Genomic DNA, 14,781 nt, shown 5'->3' on the forward strand with positions numbered 1-14,781 from the left:
TATTTTTTTTACACATTGTTAAAACTCTCACTTTATCCTGACAGTATAATACCAGACAGATAATCTGTAAAAATAAAAACAAATTGACCTCCCCCTGCCATTTACAGAAATCCAACGCTCCTGGTCAGACACAACCAGTCAGAGCCAGGAGGAGGGTCTTAGCACTGTCAATCAAGCTAATGAACAGGATGCTTACACTCTCCCAGTTTGTATGCTACAGCTCTTTCCGCACAAYGGAGCCTTCTCTGAATTTGCAGCCTAGTTAGCATAGACAAAGATAACARCGGATAAACAGTTTTCCTGGAATGGTAAGTTGTTTCTCTGCCATTAGCACATCTGCAGCACTTRCATAAGCATGACTGACAGCCAGACCTTCCTCCTGGCTCTGAATGGTTGCTTCTGACTGAGAAATGTGCATTYCTGCAGATAGCAATAGGAGCACAAGGAAATGAYCTGGTGAAAAGCAGATAATTTTCACCAATTATCTGTCTTGTGTTATGCTATCACGACTTAGGGACAGTTTTAAGAAATTTGTAAAAAATAAAAAAATGTTACAAAAAGGTTTCCACTGCAGCTTTTAAGGTATGTAATTTAAAGTGTGTGGAGAATTATCTGCACTACATAGAGTGCAATAAAATGCTGCTGACAGAGATCAAAAGGAGCTTGACAGTGACTTTAAAAAGTAAATTACCCAGGAAAAGTTCTGCTTAAACAAGACAGATGATTGTTTGCATAGTAAAGTGGATCAAAATCTTTGCCATAAGCTGAAGACTGAAAAAAMCTGTCTCTTTGATTCATGGAGAAAATCTACTCACTAATATCTTGTTTTAAAGAAACATTTGGCAGGATTAGATTACTACTTATTTTTAGTTTCAGCAGTTTCTAAAGGGCTATCAAACCATGCAAAATTTAACCTGGCAGAAATCTGATAAGGACCAAATTCATTTTATCACTGCTTTTGAAAACAGAGCAAACTAAGCTAAGTGTGTGGTTTGAAAGCCACGACTCTAGAGCCAAAGGTAATTAAAATGGAGTAGTGTTTTWAAAYATTAAGGCAATTAAAAATGCTAGTTTCAGGACTAATGTAGTATCCACATGAAATTTCCAAAGCAGAAATACACCAGTACTGCAAAATAAAACAAACAAACAAAAAAAAMCAATAGTTTTTTTTAGGTTTATTCTCTTCTTCTTGTAAGATCAAGCTCCAACATTTGTTGCTTTTTTTCAGTTTTTTATAACTATGGAATCCATGAATATTGATAAGCTACCTCTTTCAAAGAGCACTTCACATTTTGTCTTTTTTAGCAGAACCAAGGGAAAATAAGGATAAACTGTARGTTTTGTCATTGTGAAACATTTCAATATTCTCACAGGTGGGACATAAAAGTCATTCAAAAGTCACTGAAACGACTATCTTTAAACAATGTCTCTTATTGTTGTGAAAATGTAATAGTCTGTAAARTAAAAAYAGTCTGACAGACAACAAACAGCAAGCTCTCTTTGACAACTGATCCCGTGTTATTAGTCAGCATAAGCCGCACTCTTCAGAAGCTCTTTCAGATTCAACTTGASGTGCAGATAGGTGGCAGCAGAGAGCTTTGAGGCCAAAGCTGCTGATGCCGCAGCGTCTGCTGCTAAACAATAAAAAATGTCTTTTATTCCATGCCAGTTCTGTCTTGGTATCATTTCTTGGGACGGCCACACAAGTGACACACAAAGACAAGGAAAAAAGGAGAAGAAAAAAAAAAAAAGAAAGACCAAACGGCTGCTGTTCTGATACGTGAGTAAATATGCTTTAAATAATGCAATCTAAGAGGAATTTGTTGTGTATCAAATACTGAAGTCCAAAGAAAGATATGATTGTTTTTTCTCACTAATTTATCAACTTCATCATGCMATGATTGTGATCTTGCMTGCACATACTGCGTTCTGGGGAGTCTTGCAGTAGTGTCAGCATTTAGGCTCAGGGGAGTGATTTAAGGAGGCATGGCATGCTCATCATGCCCCCCACGCCTGACTGTTCCAGTTTGCTCTCAGAGAGTATGCAAACAAATAAAAGAGGAGAAACTTTTTAATTAGCTGCAGGGCAGAGCCTGACAGCTCGTATTGTCAGTTATTACACAGTAACCAGGTATTACTCTAAATATTTGGAGCGCTGTAAGGTAGAAACCACCAGCATGGGATCAGAGGTTATTGTTTCTTTTCCTCTCAGTTTTGGCAAAATTGCACAGTGTCAACTTTATAGTCAAAACAACAATTAAATGTATAAAATTAGCCGATGAAAAATGACTGAGGTCATAACCTCAGTTACTGGCAGTTTATTGAACAGGCCCAATGTTGCAACATACTTTATTGTGTCATTGCTTGCCCTCAGTCTGGCACCTTGAAACAATGTTGAGGCTGACCTAAAGGTCGCAGAGTTCAGCTTAAATCACCGAACTGCAGTACGACTGTGACAAGCGGGGATCATTGTTAAATTTAGCTWATGGAAAACACAAAACGCACTCAGATTAAAAAAAAGAAGTGCAACATATAATTGTTCTTCAAAATAAGAAAAGAAGCTTTTATYTTAAAATGATATATGATTATACCTAAATATTTATTTTAGGTGTTATTCAATGCTATCTGATGGCATAACCGCTCACAAACAAAAAGCARCTGAATCTGTAATTCCTTGGTAATGGCAGCTGCATGCACGTTTTGAAGATTAATGTCAGGCTTAGATAATATAATAAAAATAAGAAGCTAATGATGAAGAATACAAATCTCATGACATGTGTTTGATATGGCATTTCACAAGTGGCATATCTCAAAAACCTCCACAAGAACAGCAAATTACTAAGTATAAACACTATTAGATAGCAATAAAGAAGGAATTTATTTTATGTTTCTAAGTATTTTGAGCTAAGAAACACAACATATGACAACATTCAGTTTTATACGTTTTTTATACTAAAACACTAGCATATTTTATTAACCGTTTCAGTCTTATTTTATAAACGCGGATATATAGTCTATGAAGAAACATTAGAGAGACAGTATGTTGCCTTCTTTCCTGCCTTAATAATTAACCACCATTTAATAAATCAGCTTTGAAGAGCATGACCTGATTATTTTCATCGACTCTGATCCTGACCTCAAGATTTTTGTGCTCACTGCCATGAAAAATCCCCACTTACAGTGTGAACGTGTGAGGGCCTTTCTGCCTGATGGGACGGTTGTTTGCTCAAAGGCAGCCAGATCATCGGGCTCAGGCCTAAGCTTYCAGTGCTTTAAACACCATAAATGACATAACAGTTTCAGACATAACGCTTCTTTTGGACGGATGATGCTGAATTCCACTCATCTGTTATACTGTTTCAATGTAGTTAATTATTCTGATCAGTTGTTTCTCTTTTTTTTTTTTATTTAAGTTTTGATGCGTTGAATAATCAGTAATAATCAAACAAGATTTTTTTACASATCATGTAAATCTGATCTAAATCTTTTTGGGTCAACGCATTAAAATATGTGACATCGTTAATAKTATTCTTGTTAGGATCACATGGAAGATGTATTTTTACTTTGAATAATCAGAAAATTTAGACCTCAGTGTTTTTTTTATTTTTTTGGTAAAATGCTGATCCAGTGCAGTTACAGGATTTCATTAAATGTGAGATGTTTGGATGTAGTCTTTTCCTGACATTTGCTTGAGTTTGTACAAAAACCAGAAACAAGGAGTGGAATTTGACGTGGCCCCAGGAAGCACCTCRAATTGCTTTGAGTGTACAGAAGCCTGTATGAGAGGAAAGCAATTTTTTTTTAGCGCCGCTCTGTTCATTTAAAAACATTGAGAGGAGAACCGTGTTACAAAGGTTTGGGATGTAGCAGATTTTCTTTTACCGTCAGAACAAAGCAGTTCCTGTTGTAATAATTAAAATAACCTAGTTATCTATAGAAAACGAACCAGAAACACTTTAATGTAACTTTGRCTGAATATTGTTTTTAACTTATGCATCTCTTTTCAATTTTCTTTGAAAAATTAATGTGATTGTAGCTGCAAAACTTTACTTTTGCATTATKTTTGTGGATATTTATAGTCTAAAAATGTCTCTTGACTATAACAACTCTCTTAAAATACTGGATCCTTTTAGAGGACCGATCAACATTTCACTAATTAGGGGCATTGTTCAATATATTAAGTAAGACCTTAATAAAAACATTTTTACATCGTCTTGCTCTTTAAACGGATGTTTCCACTTAAATGTCTAAGGAAGCTACTTTATTATTTTTAGGAAAATCTATTTTAATCTATGTGAAGATTTAGCTGTAACATGCACACATTAACAKAGCTATAAACTCGTCGTTTCATGTTTTGCAGTGCATTCACCAAATTGATAAACATTAAAGAGGGAAMAAATTTATTATTTACAGCTGGATTTATAGTTAGCTGTTAAATAATCTTGAGAGCAAAGCAGCAACATGCTTTTTATGCAAAACATCAAGCGSCTTAAATTTAAATCTGGGTTGCAACACTTAATGCAAACAAGGGAACATGATCTAAAAATGTCAATATTTTATAACTTGTTATATATTTTTTCTAATGACAAACATTTAAAATACAAACATTTACCCTTATGGTCTGAATTTTTTTTCATCAATGTGCTTCAAACAAATAAAAGCTGGACAGTGAATGTAAATAGAGGGAAAAAAAAGACTTTCCCTTCTTTCCCTAATATTTCAATGGCCTAAAACACTGACTTAAAACCTTCTGATGCAYGACACAATTACATTCTGGGATGAAATAAAAAAATTTTATGGTACATTTTAACCTAGTAGAATGACACAATGCCATCTTATTCACACAAACAGTACTGTGCCTCTACTGCTGGAGCCTTTCATYATTTAATTTGTAGGTACTTTTTCAGTTTAGCTCAACTTATATGTTTGTCCTAAACGTTATGACAAGAAATTAGCAGACATTCTCAAATAAATATGTGTTTTTTTTCTTTTTAATTGGACAGTTTTGCAAATTATTTTTGTCAGCTTTGTGCATTCCTCCATAATATTGTTTGGATCTCCTTTTGCATGCATATCAGTTGTATTTATTTTTTCACAAAGTGTTATTGTCTTTTATTTATGTTCTATTCCCTTGATCAGTTTTCTCCTAAAACAGTTATTTTAATCTAAATAGCACTTTCTATCTTGAATTAAATGAATAATAGAATTATGAAAAAAAATGGGATTCAAAAATTATTTACTGCAAGCTTCAAACTGGCTTCAATAATAATAATAATAATAATAATAATAATAATAATAAAAAGTATCAATATTTCAGGGACAATGTGACTTCTGTAATGGTGCGGACACATTTTTGTGCATAAATTAATTTTACATGCGGTTGCTGTGCTGTTTGTTTTCACGCATGTCAGAAAGAGTTAGAGAAATGAGGGGTGAGGGATCAGACAGGCTGTGTCAGCGGGGTTGGATTTAGGACTGCATAACGAAGCATCTATGCAGACTAAACAGAGACCGCACCGGACTTACACAAACACACACCTCACACTTGTCCTCTTCCTTGTTCTGGTCTACGGAAGACATTATACAAAACTGAAACAACACAAACGCATCCTGAACTCTGACTTTGGAATGGGCTGTAGCCTATAACGTTAGTCACAGTGGATCTTTGAGCTGCAAATTCATTTGTTAGCATGCTGCTTTTTAATATATTAAAAGATTAAACTATGAAGAATAATTTCAAAAGTTCCTTTAATATGTTTTGTATCAACATTTCAGATGATCCCACAGATTTAGTTCTGAATTTTGGATGGACCAAACAAAAATATGAATTTTCTTTCATTGAAATCATTCTTGTATTTATTTGAATGCACATTTAGATTCACTGTGATGCAGAATCATCAATTTTCAAACAGACATCTGAAGCCTTTTGGTCAAAACTGACTTGAATCAGATTTTCATCTGCCTTGAGAAGAAACTCTGAATGTATAATCCCACATTATGATGCGGCCACCACCATAGTTCACTGTAGTTGTGCTGCTTTGGTAATGTATGGTGTTGGTTTTGTGTCAAAGATACCATTTGATGTTTTGGCTCAAAATTTAAAGTTTGTCTTAATAAAAAAAAWTTAATTCTACATTATTTCACTAGGATTTCTCCTAAGTCCAGCTGTTTAGTGAATCCCGGTGACATGTAACATGCAGAACAAATGTTATCACTTAATCTTTCTCAACTGCACATGACCATGTATTGATGGTGACAAAAAAACTTAATGTGTGCTGATGAGACATTTAAAATCATGACTAAAACAAATTAATGCAAGTGTTTATTTTGCATCACACAAAACATGAGACACAACATGAAGGACACAAAACTGACCAATCAGCCCTTCCTGCATTTCTCGCAGTGTTGCTTTCCTCTGCCTKSTGACCTCCATGAACAGTCTGATTCTTTTTGTTTTGTTTTTCTTCTTTCAGTTTTCTGAAAATGTACCATTTTCATAGAGCTGCTGTTGTTTGCTATTTCCTTCAAGTACTGATGCCCATCTTCACTCCGGCATGAACAAGCAATAAATAGACAGACAGACAAACAGACAGACTCACTCTTTGCTGTTCTCAGGACTCCCCTCTTCCGCACTGAGATATCTGATGCTTCTCCAGGTATGTGTTGGAGCCCCCTCTCCAGAGTGGGGGTCACCGGCCCGAGTGCTCCACTGAGCACCGGCACAACTGCTCCCTTCCCTAGTCATTCTCTTTCTAACTCTTCCAAAACATTGCRTTTTTCCACTTTCTTCTGTTCACTTTTTTTTTTTGACATTTCTATAATTTGGGATCATCACAYTGATCAAAATTTGCCTTCTTTTTAATTTACTGCCGAATGACACATTTTTAAGACTAAAATATCTACAAATTGCAGTTTAAACTAAATGATCCAGAAAAGCAAATATCAGAAAAAAAATCGAGATTGGAGAGATTTTGTACTCTTTGACAACTGATTTGAATTTGAATTTATTTTATAAGGGGCAGTGCATATTAATCAACATGGGTACATTAAAGCAACCACGTAAATATTCCAGATTTAGCCATTTTCCCCCTGTCAGCGCTTCCATGTCCCTGGCTCCTCGGTGGAACCGACCCTGCTCTGTCTGGAGTCAAGTGACTTTCTGGGAACAACACATTGTACTCGGTGACATGGAAGACTGGCCCTGGATGAGGTTCTTCACTCCCCTCTCTTCAGCTTTGTTTTGACTTGCATGGCAGCTCTGTGACACCCAAGGAGTGGATACTGGGCATGCCAGGCAGGAGATGCCTTTGAAAGGACAGATGTTCCTTAGCTTAACCTGCCTCTTGCCTAAACTGCTACTCTCCTTCTCTGTTGTATATTTGCTTTAGCTCTATAAATAACCAACTGGTGTAAGTCACATAAAAAATGTAACTGATGTTCTGTTGACCTCCGAGCTCCTTGTCTTCAGGAGCAAAAGAGGAAACTTAGGCTGTGGAAATGTTGGCTGACTTGGTCATGGTAAGTGAATTTGGGCGCACGCAGTGAAAACACCTATTTTCTCTATGTAAGGACTGATCTAGATGGCTGATCTGGCTCAGAGTCCTTAAAGGAAGCGTGCATTTTGGCGTCTGAAGAAGCTCAAAGCAGGTCAGCAAGGCCAAACATATACAGGCCTTGGAAGGAACATTTAGTATACTTTTCTAAAATTATTATTTTTATTTTTTTCAAATGTGTTGCTTATAAAAACAAGAAATACTGCAACTTTTTAAGTATCAGGAAAACACAGTGCATATTAGATTCCAATTAAACAGTCTTTTTTGCAAGATTTGTGGGGCTGCAGAGCATTTGCCCCCTTGCTGTGGCTGCAGGGATGAATGGGTGATTGTTCATTGGCCCTTGTGACAGCTCTCYTGGGACCCATCAATTCACTGAGGCTYCTGAAACATCAGGTCATGGCTAACCCACGCTTGGAGGCTGCAACTTGGCCACACCGGGACGATTTTGCCCAAGTTTGAGATCAGGACCTCCAGGGCGCACAGCTGGGTCCCTTAAAAAAAAAAAAAAAAGCCCAGCTGAATGGTTTTAGAAACACTCCAGCTCCTCTTACCACGCTCTCACTCTCCACTGAGAACACTCAGAACACTGCAGATATCAAATATTGTTTTTTTCGTCTTTATATTCGATTTTGCTTGCCAAAGCCGCTGGAAACCATATTAAAGTATATGTCCCATATTTTTAACCAACAGACCTATTCTGTTGAATTTTTTTTTTTTCTGAAATTTCCATCTTCTCTTTCCTTTCCTCCTCTAAGGTTTTTCTTTCTCCACAGCTCCACATTTCCCTTTCTCCCCCCAACTTTGCTCACACACGTCTTCATTTTCTCTCCTTTCCCTCCCGCAGCACCGCTATCGTGTTGTATCAATTACAGCTGACCGCCAGTCAGGTGGGTCTGCGGGAGATTTCAGATCGCAGAGAGGCGAACGGATGCTGCTCCAAAGACTCCAACCCCAGGCCCCGCTGAGGCCTTGTCCTGGGCAGCACAGAGAGACACCTGGCCAAACCACAGAAACTCTTCCAGCTGCAGACTTGCTTGATGCTGACCGAGTAGAGAATTCAGGTCAAAGGTGGAGGAATTCACCGGGCTTTGCAGCGCTATCGCGGACATTTGAGTCCCTTTTACATCGCCTTGAAAAAAAGTATATAGAAAACTTTTGAGACATTTCCACATTTTGTTGAGCTTTAACGGCAAACTTTAAGGAATTTTACTGGGATTTTATGTGGTAAATCGACACGAACTAGGACGTAATTCAAGTTAGAAAGAAAACATTTATGAACGTAATAAAAATCTGATTGGACGGACATTCTTGTTTCTTCTCAAGGAAAGCTGCTCCACAGCATGATGCTTCCACCACATTCTACCTTCTGCAGCATTATTGTGTTCCTCTAATATTTGATCAATCATCGTCTTGCCTGATGTTTTAGTTTAGGCATATTGTGGCAGGTTTACAACTGTGCCACACTCTTGCTGTTTTCAGATGATAGATTACGTGGAGCTTAGTGAGACGTTAAAATTTGGCGCGTCGTTTTAAAACCAAACCTTGCTATTCATTTCTCTCCAACTTTGTCTCCTGACTAGTCTGGTGTGTTCCTTGGTCTCTGTGTTGCTGTTTGCTTACTAATCTTCTCTTGCAAATCTTCACAGAACAGAAAGTTACATACAACTGAATTTTGCAAGATTCTTTTAAGGGTAACAAGTAAATACAGTCACAGGTTTCTGAGATATTTTTTTGTAAAAAAAAAAAAAAATAGATAAAGAAGTTGTTATATTTAACTTTTTTACAAAAAAATCCTGAAACTGTACATTGATATTTTTGATTGTAATTTGACAGAGTGTCTAAAAGTTGTGTATTTTCTTTAATGCGACCAAGAATCTGTTGAAGTTTTGTCAACAGCTAAAGTCCACCTCAAACAATACAGGAGTGAACATATATATTTTTTTCCGACATCTATTCTAAAAGTACAAGTGGGAGAGGACAAGTTGTGGTGGAAAAAAAAGAAAGGCAGAGAGAACAACTGCTCTTTTCTGTCTAACTGGTTGACATAAAAGGCCACATTATGTCTGAGATTAGAGGCAATTACACTGAGAGTGCGCTTTAAGACCTTTGTTTGCCAACATGACAGGAGGGAGCAGAGGTGTAATTTGATGAGGCGGCTGCACGAGTGAGAAACTGCATTGCAGGCTCCCGATGGACAGAGGCAAAGAGAAGCCTTTGTTCGCTCGTTGGACTTGGTAGCTGGCACAAATTTAGACGAAGACTCATCAATTTGCAATTAATTTATTAGAAGATGAAATTTTTGACTTTGGTTACTGCAACTGATTGAATTACAAAAGTGAATTTAAAGACTCTTCTCAGCCTTAGAGAAAACACTTTTATCTTCGCATTGTGGTCCACACAATGGATCAAAAACTCATCTCTATTGTTCCACAATTTACATTAATTCAAATGTYGCAGTCGARCAGGTTCATTCMCATGTCACAAATACTGTAAACATGTGACTCAGCTTTAGCCTGCGAGYCGCGCAAAAGCAACACGCCAAGTCTTTGAGACGTGACATCTCTCCTACTCTGGCCCAGAGCATTGTTTTAGTGAACCGAAGGTTTTCAGGACAGGAAACATGCAGCTTGTTCCAGACCAGGCGGCAGAATGGAGCACGTCTTTATTTGAGGGAAGTCATTCCGTTAATATATAAAACACCAAAGCGGTGTTTCCTTCCCCCTTACTTTCCTGGTGCTGTCCCCTTCAAAAGGACTCAGTCCTTTATACTGGGCTCACATACACACACGGGAGCAAAAGAAAAACAAACAGAGACCATTCAAATATCAACCAACGGGCCTTCTGTCTGAACCGCGGGGCTGCTGCACAGCTTGGTCCGAACACGTCCAGTGTGCAGATGTGAAGCYTTCCGAGACAGGCAATCTGAGATATGACAAGAAAAGTAAGCAATGCAATTGATATTTCTTTAAATGTTACCTAAAACTAACACAACACAGTAAACCCTGTCGTAGTTTTGGTCTTAAACAAAACAAAGAAATACAAATTCAATTCACTGATCTTGGGCAGTGAAAATTAATAGTTAGGTACAACTTAAAGATGTTTAATACACAGATTTAATCAAAAATATAGCACTGAAAAAAATTTTTTTTCAAGTGTGCACTATGCAAAATATTGTCCCATTTTGCTTTTTATAGAGTAACAGAGGTTGAGCAAGCTAATTTTAGTTCAGTATTTAATTAGGGTTTTCTGTTTGGTTAGCTAACTTGTAGCCAACCGCTTAACTAAAATGCCTTCTTATTTTTCTAACCTTCATTTCAAAACAATGTTCTAATATAGTGATCGTTGGGGGCTTGCTTAGTTTCCCCAAAATTACTGTTCATTTGTCTATACTGTTTAGTAAACTGCATAACAAAACTGGTTGCTTTGCAATGTGATTGCAGATTGCNGTCTTGCCTGATGTTTTAGTTTAGGCATATTGTGGCAGGTTTACAACTGTGCCACACTCTTGCTGTTTTCAGATGATAGATTACGTGGAGCTTAGTGAGATGTTAAAATTTGGCGCGTCGTTTTAAAACCAAACCTTGCTATACATTTCTCTCCAACTTTGTCTCCTGACTAGTCTGGTGTGTTCCTTGGTCTCTGTGTTGCTGTTTGCTTACTAATCTTCTCTTGCAAATCTTCACAGAACAGAAAGTTACATACAACTGAATTTTGCAAGATTCTTTTAAGGGTAACAAGTAAATACAGTCACAGGTTTCTGAGATATTTTTTTGTAAAAAAAAAAAAAAAATAGATAAAGAAGTTGTTATATTTAACTTTTTTACAAAAAAATCCTGAAACTGTACATTGATATTTTTGATTGTAATTTGACAGAGTGTCTAAAAGTTGTGTATTTTCTTTAATGCGACCAAGAATCTGTTGAAGTTTTGTCAACAGCTAAAGTCCACCTCAAACAATACAGGAGTGAACATATATATTTTTTTCCGACATCTATTCTAAAAGTACAAGTGGGAGAGGACAAGTTGTGGTGGAAAAAAAAGAAAGGCAGAGAGAACAACTGCTCTTTTCTGTCTAACTGGTTGACATAAAAGGCCACATTATGTCTGAGATTAGAGGCAATTACACTGAGAGTGCGCTTTAAGACCTTTGTTTGCCAACATGACAGGAGGGAGCAGAGGTGTAATTTGATGAGGCGGCTGCACGAGTGAGAAACTGCATTGCAGGCTCCCGATGGACAGAGGCAAAGAGAAGCCTTTGTTCGCTCGTTGGACTTGGTAGCTGGCACAAATTTAGACGAAGACTCATCAATTTGCAATTAATTTATTAGAAGATGAAATTTTTGACTTTGGTTACTGCAACTGATTGAATTACAAAAGTGAATTTAAAGACTCTTCTCAGCCTTAGAGAAAACACTTTTATCTTCGCATTGTGGTCCACACAATGGATCAAAAACTCATCTCTATTGTTCCACAATTTACATTAATTCAAATGTYGCAGTCGARCAGGTTCATTCMCATGTCACAAATACTGTAAACATGTGACTCAGCTTTAGCCTGCGAGYCGCGCAAAAGCAACACGCCAAGTCTTTGAGACGTGACATCTCTCCTACTCTGGCCCAGAGCATTGTTTTAGTGAACCGAAGGTTTTCAGGACAGGAAACATGCAGCTTGTTCCAGACCAGGCGGCAGAATGGAGCACGTCTTTATTTGAGGGAAGTCATTCCGTTAATATATAAAACACCAAAGCGGTGTTTCCTTCCCCCTTACTTTCCTGGTGCTGTCCCCTTCAAAAGGACTCAGTCCTTTATACTGGGCTCACATACACACACGGGAGCAAAAGAAAAACAAACAGAGACCATTCAAATATCAACCAACGGGCCTTCTGTCTGAACCGCGGGGCTGCTGCACAGCTTGGTCCGAACACGTCCAGTGTGCAGATGTGAAGCYTTCCGAGACAGGCAATCTGAGATATGACAAGAAAAGTAAGCAATGCAATTGATATTTCTTTAAATGTTACCTAAAACTAACACAACACAGTAAACCCTGTCGTAGTTTTGGTCTTAAACAAAACAAAGAAATACAAATTCAATTCACTGATCTTGGGCAGTGAAAATTAATAGTTAGGTACAACTTAAAGATGTTTAATACACAGATTTAATCAAAAATATAGCACTGAAAAAAATTTTTTTTCAAGTGTGCACTATGCAAAATATTGTCCCATTTTGCTTTTTATAGAGTAACAGAGGTTGAGCAAGCTAATTTTAGTTCAGTATTTAATTAGGGTTTTCTGTTTGGTTAGCTAACTTGTAGCCAACCGCTTAACTAAAATGCCTTCTTATTTTTCTAACCTTCATTTCAAAACAATGTTCTAATATAGTGATCGTTGGGGGCTTGCTTAGTTTCCCCAAAATTACTGTTCATTTGTCTATACTGTTTAGTAAACTGCATAACAAAACTGGTTGCTTTGCAATGTGATTGCAGATTGCAACACTGAAGAAGAAAAGTAGGATTTCCCCCATGCTGCACAACAGACTTTATAAATTGAATGTCATTACAGCCCATATCTGGTTCAGAAGGTCACAACAATCATAAAGAGACAAAAATAAGAGCGAAAGAGAGATGGGGAAAAAAGCAAAATGTAGGGAGAACAAGAGGAATAACAAAAACAACAGTAAGCACCACAGTCCTAAAAAAAAATAAAGCATCAGTATTAAATGTAACATCCAATTACTTTGATCCTGTAAGCCTCTTGGGTGTGCATGTAGTTGCATATTTTTGTAACTGCTCACGGAAGTGGACATAGACGTTGTCTGTGATAAACTGTTGGAGTGGCCAAAGAGATGGAGGAGAAGAGCAATACCAAGTATGGGAGCAGCTCCTGCAATGTCATAAATGTAAAAAAAAAAAAAAAAACTGAGCATAAATGCACCGGCACTGTGCAGCAATAGCTATAGCTATAGTTTCCAAAGTTGGATTTGAAAATGAACAAGACAACCATCTTGAGATCCTTTTATAAAGGCAACTAATTAGCAAAAATGATAATGGTGAAAACATATTTATGCTAAAAGCTAAAACCTTCTATAGTACCTTTTTACAGGAATATAAATTATTGAATAATATGATGGAACATTTTGGTGCTTGAGATAACTTTCAATAGTAACCAGAAGGTACTAATAATATTAGAGTAATAATCTCATGATTAGTATTCTACACCACCCTGCATCATAGTGACATTATATTCCAGAGTRACTCATCCAGAGTTTAAAATACTCTAAAAATACTTTTCATATTTTAATGTCTAATAAAGTATCCCGCAAAGCTGTTATATTAAATCAAACATGAAAAATTGAGCTATGTTAATTATTCACTACACACTTTAAACATATAAATCTTTTTTTTTTTTTTAAGTCTTAAAAAGATTTTATAAAACGTAATCTGAAACCAGTTGTTCCTGAAACATAACAAAACACCAACCTCTCAACCACTGCTACATCCTGCGCTTTAGACTTTGCTTGTCTTGTTCTCGTTTGGCCTAAATTTCCCATAAGGGTGTGTGTGCAAGAGGAGGAAGAGGACCACCTATTAAAGTGAAATCTTAGGAGTGATGGATGGGAGCCTGTTGAGGGGGGAGCAGAGCGGCCTGCTTACACCCCAGGGGAGGGGGATGATGAACAAGGAGGGAAGAGGAGGGGAGCAGAGGGGGGTGTAGGCAAGGGAGAGTTCACAAAATTTAAACTCGCACCTCTCRCTGTGTGTGGAAGGGATGGAGACCTCCCATGCTGTCTGACTTAGAAATTACACCGATTCACCCTCAGAAAAGGACTTTCAACTTTTGCGTGTTTTCATACAAATATTTTACTTTCATCTCAAATATTGGATAGATAATATATTCCCCAACGGCATTCATGATATACAGGAATGACCCACACTTGTTTGGGTGTGTAGTTGTACGTACTTTAGCTGTTCTTTAAGCAATAAATCTTAGATGAAAGAACGCGAGACTACAGGACACACAGTACTGAGTAGATTACGCACCACTTGTGGGATCTGAACGCGTTTGTTGAAGTTGGTGGAAGGAAGATAAAGTTTTAAAAATCCCTATGTATTATTATTATTATTATTATTATTATTATTATTATTATTATTATTATTATTATTATTATTATTATTATTATTATTATTATTATTATTATTATGTAAAATAACTTGCACCTTTATTTTTAAGA

The 14,781-nt window shown here is 36.9% G+C and overlaps 1 long non-coding RNA gene across 1 annotated transcript in view; it reads right to left on the bottom strand.

Moving 5' to 3' along the window:
* Nucleotides 1-6,394: 6,394 nt before the first annotated feature.
* Nucleotides 6,395-14,781, bottom strand: part of LOC103479653 (uncharacterized) — a 9,839-nt gene continuing 1,452 nt past the window's right edge. Inside the window, exon 3 of the long non-coding RNA XR_535966.2 lies at nucleotides 6,395-8,047. This is a non-coding gene — a long non-coding RNA (uncharacterized LOC103479653). The remainder of the gene's footprint in view (nucleotides 8,048-14,781) is intronic.

This window comes from Poecilia reticulata, linkage group LG17 (genome assembly GCF_000633615.1).
Source record: "Poecilia reticulata strain Guanapo linkage group LG17, Guppy_female_1.0+MT, whole genome shotgun sequence".
NCBI classification, from domain to species: Eukaryota; Metazoa; Chordata; class Actinopteri; order Cyprinodontiformes; family Poeciliidae; genus Poecilia; species Poecilia reticulata.